The 14,320-nt window shown below is 38.1% G+C and overlaps 1 protein-coding gene and 1 non-coding gene across 3 annotated transcripts in view; both read right to left on the minus strand.

Annotated features, from left to right (window-relative positions):
- Positions 1–14,320, minus strand: part of LOC129091357 (ras-related protein Rab-26) — an 80,612-nt gene that overhangs the window by 52,476 nt on the left and 13,816 nt on the right. The gene's annotated exons all lie outside the window — the stretch shown is intronic.
- Positions 3,287–3,358, minus strand: trnap-agg (transfer RNA proline (anticodon AGG)). The gene has a single exon. It is a non-coding gene; the product is annotated as a tRNA-Pro (tRNA).

Here is a 14,320-nt window from a genome sequence, read left to right on the forward strand (position 1 = left end):
AAACAAGTATTATAAATAAGCAATAAAAACAGTAAAGAATCCACAATAACTGAAATATTATATATACAGACAGAATAACTATTATTGCACAGTGTATTTATATTGCACAGGTTTTTAGTGTCATGTGGTCTGCTGGGAGCAGAGTTGGTTGTGCAGCCTGACAGCAGCAGGAAGGAAGGACCTGCGGTACCTCTCCTTCACACACCGGGGGTGGAGCAGCCGGTGGTGAAGGAGCTGCACAGAGCTGCCAGGGCGTCCTGCATGGGGTGGGAGGTGTTGTTCATCAGGGATGATAGCTTAGCCATCATCCTCCTGTCTCCCACCACCTCCACCGTATCCAGTGGACACCCCAGCACACTGCTGGCCTTCCTGACAAGCTTGTTGAGTCTCTTCCTGTCAGCTGTCGAGATGCTGCTGCTCCAGCAGACCACTGCATAAAAGATGGCTGATGCCATCACAGAGTCGAAAAAGGTCCTCAGGAGTGCTCCCTGCACTCCAAAAGACCTCAGTCTCCTCAGCAGATAAAGTCTGCTCTGACCCTTTTTATAACTATACTGCTGTAGATGCATTTTGAGACGGATTGGACAGCTCACGTCTCAATTTGTGAAGTTGTCTAATGGCAATTAATGAACAGTGTAGGTTATAGTTTGTCCATGAATAAACACTTCAGGTTATTAATCCCAAAGTGTTGACAAAAAAATCCATAAACCTAGACAGGCATAATGGAATGCAGCTGAGTCAAGCTCATTTTCTTTCTAGGCCAGATTAGTTGCTTGCCAGGTTTTAGTGAAAGCAAACAACGATTAAATATCATGATGATATTTATTAAAAACAATGTCACCTAAATTATCTGCCTATGTACATAAAGCAAACACATTTAAAGTGGTACCTTTTTCTGCAACTACAATAATTGAAACGCAGCTGTCAAAGAAAGAACTACAAATTGTCATCTTCATTTTTGCTTTATGGCTTTGAGTGTTTCAAAACAATAATGTCACACTCTTTCCAAGAAGTAGTCCTGAGCCATGAAAGTAAGTGTAAGGGGATTCATAAATAACTCTTACGTCCGACTCAAAATACGAGTATTATTATTTGTTATTATAGTATTTGGGTTTTTTTTAGCACAAATACTGGGACTGATTCTGAACTGTTTGATATATCCAGACCCAGGTCTTCTGAAATACTGGAATTCCATCTTTGCATGCACACACAGCTAACACACAGGTACAAAAGTATAATCATTTCCTAAAAGGCATAACCCAAACAATGATTGTATTCCTTAATGAAGATTCATTCAACGTAAACCAAAGTTAAAATTAAAACTTTTTTGTTGAAAAATCATTGTGAAGACTCAATCTGGATTTACATGCAGACATTCCCGCCCTCTTACTTTTCCCACTCATAAGCAGCAATCTGCATTACTTGATTTTTTTCAACCCGAGGCTCCTATTCCATCTCATTTTCTCTCCTATCCCCAATCTTTTTCTCATCGGACATTCGACCTCTTCACTTACTCTGTTTGTTTTTACTCTCCCTCTCTTGGTTATATCCTCTTATATTAAAGATGAGGTCTGCCAGAGCTGCTCAATAACCAAAGTAATAAAAGTGGAGACCAGCGGAGAGAAGGAAGTCCGAGAAAGTTCAAACACATTAAAGTGGTTCAAAATAAAGAGCTTACTGTGTGCGATTATGAGAGCTTGTCTTTCTTTTACTCCCCATCTACAATATCAACAGCCATCTGTTACAACAGAAAACTACAGCCTCCCAGGGTCATTTTTGGAAGAGCATCCACATAACTCAGATGATAACAAGCTATCAAAAACGCAGAGAGTTAAGTGTGAGCTCAAGGATGACTGCGGTCCAGTCTGCACACCTTGAAACACATCCAATTTAGATTACACTGATGTGAGTCAAAGCAAGCCAGCTCATTAGAATAAAAAGGATTCATTGAGGATTGTAGCTCATTGAGTAGTCGCTTCAATATATTCCTTTCTGAGGCATGTAGCTAAGTAAATGAGGTTGAGTACTTAAGTCAAGTTTTGAGGTACTTGTACTGTACTGTACTTTGTTATCCCTATTTTACTCCATTGCACTCATTTGAAAGCTAGTAACTAACTCATTTTACAGTACATACAAGATAAGGGATGGATGTTACAGATTAAACTGCCAAGTAGTAGGATACACTAAACAGTGTAAGCAGCAAACCTGTGTTGCATAGTGACAATAAATTATCCTCAAATCAAATCCAATCAAATTTATTTATATAGCGCTTTTCACAGACATAAGTCACAAAGTGCTTAACGGGAGCAGAATTTCAGACAAGAAGAAAAAACATAATTAACACAAGGTGACCATAAGGGCCATCGATTTACAAAGTCAGTTTTTAGAACATGAATCGAATGAAGAAAGGCACGATAGACAGTAAAATACAAAATAAAAACATTGATTAAAAGCTGATTAAAATCAGACCTGGAGCATGAATTTTACCCAAACGCCTGTTTGAAACAGGTATGTCTTAAGCTGATTTTTAAACGAATTCACAGAATCAGCAAACCGTAGGTGTACAGGCAGAACATTCCATAGCTTTGGTGCTGATGCCTCAAAAGCAGAGTTTGACCTGAGAGTGCAGGCTGGTACATAGGGGTGAAGTAGTTCAGCCACATATGCAGGAGTCTGACCGAGTAGTGCTCTGCAAGTGAGAGTTAGAATTAAGTTGGAGAAGCACAACAATAATTGTGATAACTTGTAGCACCTAAGGCAACCATGCAGACACTCTATCTTGCAGCGTTGGTTTAAATGTCTTATGAAAGGTGCATCCATTTCCCTTTGGCACTTCGTCCTAAAAATAAACTAACAAGCTTCAATCAGGAGCTAAGGAAATCAATGCTGGATATTGACACAAAAAGGTCTTATGTCATATTTCATATTAGGTGTGTGTGTTGGCTGATAAGCATGGAGGCAGTTAAGTGGAAGATTGTGGAATGGGCTTTGACAGACTGACAATTTTTTGGTGTGCTATGCAGAGTCCACACCTACACACTGCCACGCACACAAATGTACACGCAAACAACAGTAAGGAAGACCAATGCACACATATCAGACGACAGCCACACATACTGAACAATTTTTAAAACACAAAGAAGAAAAAAGCACTTGAATAAACAAACAGGAGTGCCTTGGTAGATGAGCAGTTAAAGTGTTTTCCACATTACAGCAATGTCCCATTTAAGAGATAAGATAAGATAATCCTTTATCAGTCCCGCAGTGGGGAAATTTGCAAAACAGAGGGCTCGTCCGGGATTTGAACCCGGGACCTCTCGCACCCTAAGCGAGAATCATACCCCTAGACCAACGAGCCGATATTTCCACACTGTCCTCTGTCAAATAAAGGTGAACATGCAATTAAAAAAAAGTATCTTAAAAAAAAAGAAGGAATAATCGCAAATGCCTACACACAATGCCGAGCTATTGACAAATGACCATTAATATTCATCAGCAGCCCTTAAGCATCAGACAGCTCTAAGCTATCTGTCAATCAGGCTGCCAGCCTGACCAGCACTTACTTTGAATACATATGGGAAATCAGGACCCATAAGAAGTCCTCCAAATTAAACAGAAAAAAGGAAAAAATTACCTGAAACTCTGCTGATGATGTCATTCATATACATGTTTTACCTTAAGATGTTATTATCAAAAAATTGTAACAGTTGCTGCTACAGTGTAACATGTATTCAACCTTTGACATGCTCTATTGGAAGTCTAGTAAAACCATATCAAAACAATGACACCAGCGAAAACTACTGTCACTGTAGCATGGCTTTCCAACTCAACTGAGTTCATTTGTTTGTCCTGATAGTAAAAAGAACTGCTGTGAAGTTTCATTTATTCATTTTGATAACTCTCTGTGAGGTGTGTACCAAAAATACCAACAACCCACAGAGTAATAACAGTTGACTCGCTGGTATTGATCCATCCATTACAAATGCTGCACTAATGCTGTGGCTTTGTGTATTTCCATCTTTCTGACACATCCAATGTGCTACAACCAAGAGCACTAAAGTGTTACAACAACAAAACCCGGAAAAAAAAAACGAGGAGCGACAACGGATAAACACCTTGAGGTCAGGAGCAGTGTGGCAGATTTATGCGACACCTTGTCCACACTGGCTTCACAGGGATAGCAGCTCATCAGCACCTGCAGTCTTGCCGTCACAGTGACGTTGCCAGGCAACTAGAGGAGACTCCAGAAAGTGGCTGTGCCATGACAAGAAATAGTCTTGCACACAATCCGCTGTTAAACTACAGTGTAACATTTTTTACACAAAGTTTTTTGTACAGATTGAATAAAGTTAGATATAACATGTCAATCAATGAACTTCAGAGGTGCTAGTATGTAAACTGTATAACCTTTGTACAAGGGTACAGGAGGCTAGCTGTTTCCACGCTGCATGCTAAGCTAAGCTAACCAGCTGCTGGCTCCAGCTCATTTAACTCTCGGCAATTAAGTGAACAGGAGTTATTCCCAAAATGTTGAACTATACTTTCGAGTCCTCTATCAGCATCCAATTTGGATGCGTTCATCCACAGTAGTACCATGCACCCAATGAAAACTGTAACTAACAATTATTGTCATTAACAATTAATCTGCTGAATATTTTCTCCTTTCATCAATTAATTGGTCAACATTACAGTAGTTTGTCACAATTTGAAGTTGATGCAGTCATAAATATCAAAATAAATGAAAAAATAATAACCAAATAATGTTGTCATTTTGTTGTCAAAGAAAAAAAGAATGGTTTACTTTTCAACTAACTTTTCTTAAGTTTAAACCTGACAAGCTATCTGCCTTTTCATGTTTCCTGCCCTCGCTAATAACTTTTTAGCGATGTTGCTTAGTTGCAAGTTCTCTGTATTAACTCACAATATGATTAGTACTGGGCCAGAGAGCCAAGCCAGGGGTTAGAACTTTAATATTAAGCTGTTAAATAAATATTTAGCGTAGTAAAAACAGCAGCAGCAGATCTGACAAACTTTACAGACACAAACAAAAACTGTCAGCATCTGGCTTCCAGTTGCTGTTAATTTTCTCCCTGGCTTCTACTTTACTATCAGGAGCTAAACAGTGAAACTGCCAGCAAACTCTATCAAAAAGCATTTACGAAACACAAACACCTACACAGCACCCAAGCATGTCTCAACAGTACACTGTCTAATTAGTGCTGCCTTAATGAGAGTTCATTATTTCAGTTTTGGGGAAGGAAACGAGGGCACAGGTAAAATCAAATTAAGAGAAAACCTTGAGTGGTTCAACGAGAGATGAATACAGAAACTACTGAAGGAACTCATGTGACAATGACGGATGTGCTCTATAGCGGTTACTGAAATCAAAAGTACTTCAGAAATAAAAGGAAATAAAAGAAAGTAATTTCCTCTCGCTGGCCTTGGGTTCAAATAAAGCACTGAAGCATGACCACCCACTTTTCCTCTCTGTCATAGAAACTGGTTCTGCACCGAAATATTGCTAATGAAGGACATATTTCAAGAAGAAAATGAAATCAATGAATCTCTGGTTTCTAACACACTGTAATAAGCATAATATGCCCTGCTGACTTTGATTTGGATCTTTGTTCTCTTAACTGCTTAATTATCCCAACAAAGCTCATACAATTATAATATTACCTTAGCTTCATGTGCAACCAGTTCTTTGTCGATTCAAACACTAATGGTAAAACATTAAGAGTGCACTGATTAATATAGAATGATTTAAACAATACAATAGACAAAAGTAAAACACAAAATAGGCTAATTGATATAATTTAGTATATTTTAGTAAACAGTTAGACGGAAGATAACTGGTTAGTGCAAGAAAGATAACTAATGACGCCGACATGTCCACACTGGAAAGGAATAACAATTGATTGCATATTTCAGCTATACCTTCTATGTACCATTTCTAACCCATAGAATAACGTTAACCTCTAATACATCTTTGATTACATTCTTCCAAATTCCATAATCTTGATGGAAAGCCAATACTGCCTTCAATAAGATAGCACTTTCAAAGGAACGGTATCACATGAGAGACACATATGTATATATATTTGTTTTCTGGTTTATCATTAACTGGAAGATTGTGTATAGCAGTTCAACAACTGACAAGGGTCAACTTATATCTGTATACAGCTAAAATGCTATTTTGTTGAGACGTCTTTTAAGGGCACTCTCAGAGATCATCTTCTGGCAAATATAACTGTATGGCATTTTTATGGGTTTTTTTCTTGGGCTGCCAGTTGATTTAGTTGTGGTTCTATAGGTGGCACACTTTGTTTTTCAGATTCCTGTTTACTGCTGCTCATGCTAATCATCAACTTCTGTCCAGACTGAAATAACTCCGGATGGATTTTAGCATTTAGCTCAAAACTAGCACTGTTCACTTCCACTTTGTGATGCCATCTAGCTCTTATGGAGTTTAAGGCAAGACAAAAGTCGACAAAAGAGTACCGTATTTTCCGCACTATAAGGCGCACTTAAAAGCCTTTAATTTTCTCAAAAAACGACAGTGCGCCTTATAATCCGGAGCGCTTTATATATGGATTAATTCTGGTTGTGCTTACTGACCTCGAAGCGGTTGTGTGTGGTACACGGCGCTCTGTCAACATGTTTTAGTAGACTTAGTAAACTACAAAGCCGCACCGCAGCAGCATTACGGCTACCGTAGTCAGGAGCGTCGCGGAGTAATACATACTGTGCTTCACCATAATATTACAGTGTGTGTGTATAAGGACCCAACATGGCTCCTGTCAAGAGACACGCTTACGACGCGGACTTCACACAGTAGAACATGGGAATAGAGCAGCTGCGAGAGAAGTCAACATTAATGAATCAATGGTACGGAAGTGGAGGAAGTTTGACTGACTGACTGTTTTGTTTCGCTTAATGCGCCTTATAGTCCGGTGCGCCTTATATATGAAAAAAGATCGAAAATAGACCATTCATTGACAGTGTGCCTTATAATCCGGTGCGCCCTATAGTGCGGAAAATACGGTACTGAATGGATATAATGTAAGTATATCTTTACTAAAGTGGCTAACGTGACTGCAGACTCTTATACTTGTCCCAAGGCTGACTTTCCTGAACACACTGAATAGTGTTTAGAAAAAAACGTGAAGGTTTTAAACTCCAAGGATAACTTGAAATGAAAGCTATGGCAGCCAAGTGAGTGGTACATTTGTATAATTACTGTAGATTAAACAGAGCTTTTATCAACTGTCTGTTGTCCAAATTGGCAGCCAAAAAGGCTCGTCCAATTGGCTCCAAATCAACTGCCATTTACAGCAACAGACCTAACCAAGGTGTATACACATTGAGCCTTCCCAGACCAAGCCCTAGTCTCCTCCACCCCTCCTCCTCCTCTCCACTCATGTTACAGTGGTTTGGCAGAGAATGGCTCACATCCTGCATCTGGCAATAAGACCAGCTAATCCTGGATTTGTCACCCTCTATGGCTCTTTCTCTTTTCCACTTGTTCTCTTTCTCCGTCTATTTCTTTCCTGTTTGTGCCTTTCTGCCTTTTCATAACCCCCAGCTCCCCTTTTCAAAACTCCATCTCCACTGCTCAGCCCCTTTTCTTCCTCCCTCTCCCGCCCTCCCTAGATTCTTGTTCCCTCATGCTGTGCTCCGGCCTGACCTCTGTGATACTTCTGTGAAATCTTTAGCCTTGTGTTCCTGTTCACACATCGAACTCCTGAAACAAGACCTTCCCTAACCATTTTCTTCATCCTTCACTTCCAATCCATGTCATTCCCCTCCTTAAACTGACTATTCCCTCTGTGGACTAGCATAGCTCTTCCTAATATGTGATATGTCTCTCTTGCTGTCTTTGAGAAGTCTGGTTTAAGGTTTGGACAGCTGCAGACCCATGAGGGCTCCCTTCTCCTCTCTCCTTTGTCTCATTGTCAAAACTCTCAGCAAAGATTTAAAAATCGGGGGCAGCCAACCAAGGTGAGCTTGACTTGTCCACTTAAAAGCTTGGTCCATCTCGCTTTTCTTCTCTTTCCATCTCTGGAGAGAGCGTTAACATTGCCCTAACCTCTTCTTTAACACAGGTTCCCAGTGGAAATCACTCCCTGCTGCAGGGAAAAATCTGAAGGGGGACATATATCATGATATTCCATCCATGCTAATTTCATTAGCAAGCACGGTTGTAATTTATGGACCTCCATTAAAATAATTATGGTAATCGCAAAGTCATTTCAAAGGCAATCTTTCCTCTTTATGTTTTTGTTCTTCACTGAAAAATGATAATTGCACAGAGTAAAACTAGCATTTACTTTGGGAGTCCAAATGAGTCCAATGTGGGGGTGAATGAAATTTATTTTTATTTTTGTCCCTACTGTTAAGATGAACATTTGTGCATCTTTAAAGTTACAATGTATACTAGAACCGTAGTGAGCTAAACTCATCCCCAAAGAAAATATCTGGGATTTTTTTTTTCTTCAAGGTACCCTAAAATGCTTGGCTCTCAATCTGGGCATTAGAATAGACTCAAAAGAACCCCTATTTTAGTGTACAGCATGTAGTGTCCTTCAAAACCATTCAATCCTTGCCTAGACATGATAGTATAATCCAAACAATAGGCTGGGAATCCTATTAGGGCATGTCCCTCTCTGCCAGTAAGTCTTACTGGGTTTTAAAACTTCTTCTTAAGCCCAAGTGTTTTCTTTCTGTATTTTACACAGTGTGCAAGCTCTTTTAGTATTCTAGGAGCACTGTGTGATATTACAGCAATTTGTTGAGGCTTTGATATTGCAAAGTAAAGTAGGTAGGGGCTGACAGCTTGATGAATAGTCACTGTGTATCTCTGCTTTTTGACTTTCTAAAGGCTGCTGTTGTCTAGCTGCAGTCCTGCTTGCTTGTATGTGTAGGAGGGAAAGTATTGGCGGCAGATAATCAAAAGCTGGAGAATAAATTAGTTTTACCAAGTAGTACATCTTGGCAGTTGTTGCCTTACTTCTTTCTCTCTTCATCGCCTTTATTTTCCTGGAGACTTGAGTTTGACTATTGTGATTACAGAGCAGTGCTGACATTTGTCATCGCAGTTTGGGAAGATAGCACAAGCAAAGGATAGAACAGGTGAGGGAGGGAAAGAGAGATACAGCTTAAAAGACTGCAGGTGTGTATACAGAGAAAAAATGGGTTGAAGGAAGTGAAGATATGAAAGGACAGAGGATGGAAACGGGGTCTGTATTATGTATGTGCAGTCATGCAGTTCATTGCTTTCTTGGGTAGACTATGTGTGTGTGCCGCTGCCCCCCACCCAACGGCTCTGCAGTTCATCCCTCACTCTCCAGGGTCAGTGATAGGCAGTGTTGCACTGTGATAAAGGAGTTGCCAGAATAGCGTTACACAGTGAACACACACATGCACACTGAGTTGAGCTTGAAATGTGTTTTTTTTTAAATAGCACTTCAATGTTCTTTGAAAAGCCACAGGGGTTTCTGAAGTCTTTATAAAGGAGTTCACCAAGGAACCTACTGAGGTCCTCTTACAATAGTTCAAACAAGCCCCTTTGAGTTTTGTTTTTTTCAAACTGTCTGTTTGGTCCTTGATCACTAATCCAGGATGTGGATTAGTGTTGAATTGAATGTGAGGCCATTCAATTTGTGTTATTATAGATGGACGGATAATTCAAGGAAATGTTCGGAAATTTTTATGTGAAAGAAGGCAAATCGCTTTTCAATGGAAGGTTCTGTGCCAGACAATTTCTTGGTCAGGTTTTGTTGCCTGGCAACTAGCCAAAAGTCCAGGGAGTTACTGGAGCTGACCATTGTCCAGCACATTCTACAGTTAACCACAGATGTTTTCACAGTATGTTCAGTAAGCTTATAAAAAGAAAAAATAACCTACATTATTTAATACTCCAATTGATATTCAAATTGATGAACTTTGTTGCAGTGCCAGACAAGTCAGACAGGCTCAACATTTCAATAAATATACTCCTGTAGTTTACACAACTTGTACAGTAGTATACACAAAAATATTCTACTAAAAGTCAAGAAATCATAATTAGCACTACAATTTACAATTATTAATTGTCTTTATCATAATTTAATTTTGTAAGTTGGATAATTGTTTAAAGGTAATGAAAAGAGGTAATGTCGTCAAATAGCTTGCTTTGTCTCATTCATATTCCAAAACTCAAATACCAGTGCAATACATTTTGAATGATACAAATTTTCAACAATGCAAGCAAGATGCCAAGTGATTATCAAAATAGGTGGGGATGAACATTCAGACAAACCAAATAATAAAGTATTTGTTTCTCCACCTATGAAAATATCTAAATATGGCCCAGACTTTTAAGTATATTTCGACTGAAATAATACTGCAGTTGGTGCTCAGAAGGAAACAAAATGAAATTCAAGGTGAGCTCTTCCTCTTGTTAATAACCCCCCCCCCCCCCCAAAAAAAAAAAACACAGTGGTGACAAGTTGACAAGAAATGCTGCTGGTCGTGGTTCAGCTGTGTATATTTGGACAGTACTCAACTTATCCTCACTGAGGTACAGTTCAAATTTTCAACAATGCAAGCAAGATGCTATCTCTTTCTAAAAAAAACAGAAACAGTGATTTGCAGAGCGCTGACTTGAGTTCTGTGTTGGATTAGCCCTGAAATAGCTACAACACAGAGAAAACTATTTTCGGCTGCATGTTGATGGGTTTGTCAGGGCTTTGAGCTCCAGTCCTCATTGTTCAGATCAAATACCTTTTCCTCTTTCTCCTGAGCCCTTTAGTTCTACTCATCCACATCTGGGAAAAAGGACTTGCTTTTGTTGCCATATGAGGTCTGTAGTATTTTCTTTAGACTACGCTACAATGTTAAAATCTAAGGTCACACTGCCTCTTTTCTCCTTGATAAAACCCACCCAAGCATTACATAGACTATAAAAGGTCTTATAATGTGATAGAGTAAGAAGCAATAATGTCTTGTCATCCTTCCAACATGCTGTCCCCATCCTTTTAGTCAATGTCAACTTCTCTTCAAAGATTCTGTAAGAGGCTATTTCCTGCTACCTGATGCTTTATTTTAGGATCATAACCCTTAAGAGCGTCATATCCTGACATGGAGCTCCTGGTAATAAGAAATAAATTAGCTTGGTGAGCATCAGCTTAAAATTCAATTAAAAAGTATATTGTAATAAAGCTATACATTCACAGAATGCTATAACAACATTGGTTAAACATGCTGTTTACTCAGCTCATGAAAACTGAGACATACGCTGTAGCAAACACATTGTGTGTGTTAGATCTTTCTTGACATGAATATTAATAATAACTTTAACAAAAAGGAAAGGTAGCCTACACATCCATAATAACCTAGCAAATGCAGTTAGAACCCACATGAAGTACTTTTTGTAGTTCAATACAAAAAAAAAGGTCTGAGACAAAAAGAAGCATCATCTCGCATTTCAGTTAACTTTAGTCTCTGCCAGTAATCTCAGTTTACCAGTTACTAGTTCTTGTAAGTAAATAGTAACAAGTTTATGCACCACATTCATATACAGCACCACTGAACATAAAACGTAAAACTGCGACAAAACAACTGGGAAGAACCCAACAACTTGCAGGCCAGCACACAGACTTTTATAAAAGAAACACAAGCTAAGATTAACATAGCTGTGGACGTGGAGGTAATACTTTATTGTTACTTTAAGTTGACCTCTTTTAGAAGTGGAAGAAGTATTTAGATATTTTATTAAAGTAAAAGTAATACCACGGTGTACAATTACTCTCTTACAATTCAAAGTCCTGCATGGAAAATGTTACTTAAGTAAAAGCAAAACCACGGGGTACAAATACTTTTTTTATAAGTAAAACTCACATTTATGTGTCCGTTGCTATATTGTTGCAGATAATAAAGATGGAGCTTATTTTAAAGTTATATACTTAATAATAACTACACACTACTAAATAATAATTCAGTTTGTTAGCTGATTTCATATTAGTATTTTGCATGCATGACTAAAATGTGAAATTAATTTCCTACAAATGACATAAAAAAGTGAAATTGCATAAATGTACATAAATAAATATAACCCACATCCCACTGTGAACTAATCATCAATATATGTTTTTTTTTCCCAAATGAACTTTGCATGTTTGTGTGTCTGTGTGAGAAGTTACACAATTGTGCTCTTTCATTGTGGGAGAGTTAAATAAAAAAAGAAATACAACTCGGCTGCCGTCTTCAGCCGAGATTTGTGAATATCATTGTAGAGAGATAAGGGATGATTAATTAGGGTTGGCTGAGTGTTGAATACATTATTCCCACAAGAGACGCCTCGCAGGAGCAATAATTGATCACCTCGGTACCCCCTCACCCTACCACCACATTAATGATAGGATTAAATATGAAGGAGTTTGATCTATGACATGAAAAGGGCGGTAGGGAGAAAGACAACACACATAACTGCTTCCTCTCGCTCTTTATTTAAATAAGTACAAGATATAAATAATACATATTTGTTATATTTGTCTACTGCCTCCTCCCTTTCTCAGTACAAGCACTCAATGGTGGTAACTTTCAATCCAAGTACATCATATTTTGTGTCTAATTAATCAGCGGGTACTCTGAGTGCGACACAATAAAGCTTTCTAAGCAGGAGTTTGCTGATTGATGAAACTGCATACCTGATTTTCTTAAATGTAATGACTAAAACATCTGTTTTGGCAAGTCTACGCATATGCATGATTGTTATGTGCTGATTCTAGCTTTTTGGGTCTGCTAGTGTGGTATGTGTACTTTTATTTTTGGGGTTAGTCAAGGTAATCTTAAAAATCATACTTTCGTGGCCTCAAGAAAGGTAAAATTGTCGGCTGGTTCCTCCTAATTCAGAATTTATGTAAACTGTTAATCTTCCCCTGGATATTCCCCAAAAAGGAATTGTTATATCTGTTTTAACCAAAATTTAACTGCACAAAACACAAAAACACTCAGGCCAACATGCTAACATTTATAGCTAATATTAACGTAGCCTGTTAATCGATGTCGAGAGAAACACTAGTTACCTTCACTTGACTGCTTTACCTGTCGTAGGAGGAATGAGTGCAGGACTGATGTTGCCTGCATTAATCTTCCCTTAAATGTTCCCTGAAGAGATATAATAATATCTTACATTTTGGCTACTGTCCTCAAACTAAACCTGACAGTGAATAGTATGTAACCATACTAAATAGGGCTGGGACATAATTCAATATGATATTTCTTCTTCTTTTAATAGAATCGTATAATGATGAAATCATTGATTGAGATATCATGATGTACTATTACGTAATCTAAATTGATAATAACAGGCTAATACTATCCCTTTAAAATACTCTGAAATCCTGATGTGATATCATTTGAGGCAATATCATTTGAAGGTTTCACCCTTTAAGTTGTCAGTTCAATGTGAATAACAACCTGGACTCCAACTGGCAACCTTCCAGTCACCAGCTTTTACCCAGAATACATAGTGCTTACAGCTCAGGACAGGGTTCATAATAATGGTAAAACATAATATGTAAACGTCAACTTAGAACCCAAATGTTGGTTTAAATGAATTGCGAGTCTTGCAGCTTTGTAACTCAACTCTTGTGTGTGAGAAAACCATTGTGTAGTTAAATCAAACTTGATCTGATTACGCTGTTTTTTTGTCTGCATGCATGTAAACATAGTCAGTGTATAGCTGGAAATATTACAATTGTATCTATATCTATCTACTTTCACTTAAAACCACTTTGTTGATAAGTTCTTAATACTCATTTCTCATTTGTTAAGTATTAAATTCAGACAGTGGAATACAAAAATGGGCTTTACCATGTATTTATTTCACATAGATTATTTATGTATTTAATTACCAGAAAACATGCTATTGTGATTAAACCCTCCTTATTACAGTGTTTTGGATATACAAAGCTGTGATTATTTTCTCCTGTTTTGACTTGTTTGAGAACATAGCATAAAACACAGTTAATGTTAATAGCGCTCATTTTTTTAATGCGGTGGAACCTCATTAAATGAAAACACAAATTTCAGTCCAAAATGTTTAACTTTTCCTCTATTCGTTACGGGAGCTTTATTTTGCAAGGGCTGATTTAGCTTCTTTTTCTACACTTGATTGTGAACGTGACTCTGTCTTCTTTATGTCCTTATGTTAGCCTGAAGTTTGCACATCTAATGTGACCAGATTAGGGATTCCTTTTTTTGTTGTTGTTGTTTTAATTGGGATATGATACAATTTGCCTTCCTTAATGCCCCTGGAAGCCTCGGTAACCGCCGT

Source organism: Anoplopoma fimbria, chromosome 5 (assembly GCF_027596085.1).
Source record: "Anoplopoma fimbria isolate UVic2021 breed Golden Eagle Sablefish chromosome 5, Afim_UVic_2022, whole genome shotgun sequence".
Lineage (NCBI taxonomy): Eukaryota > Metazoa > Chordata > Actinopteri > Perciformes > Anoplopomatidae > Anoplopoma > Anoplopoma fimbria.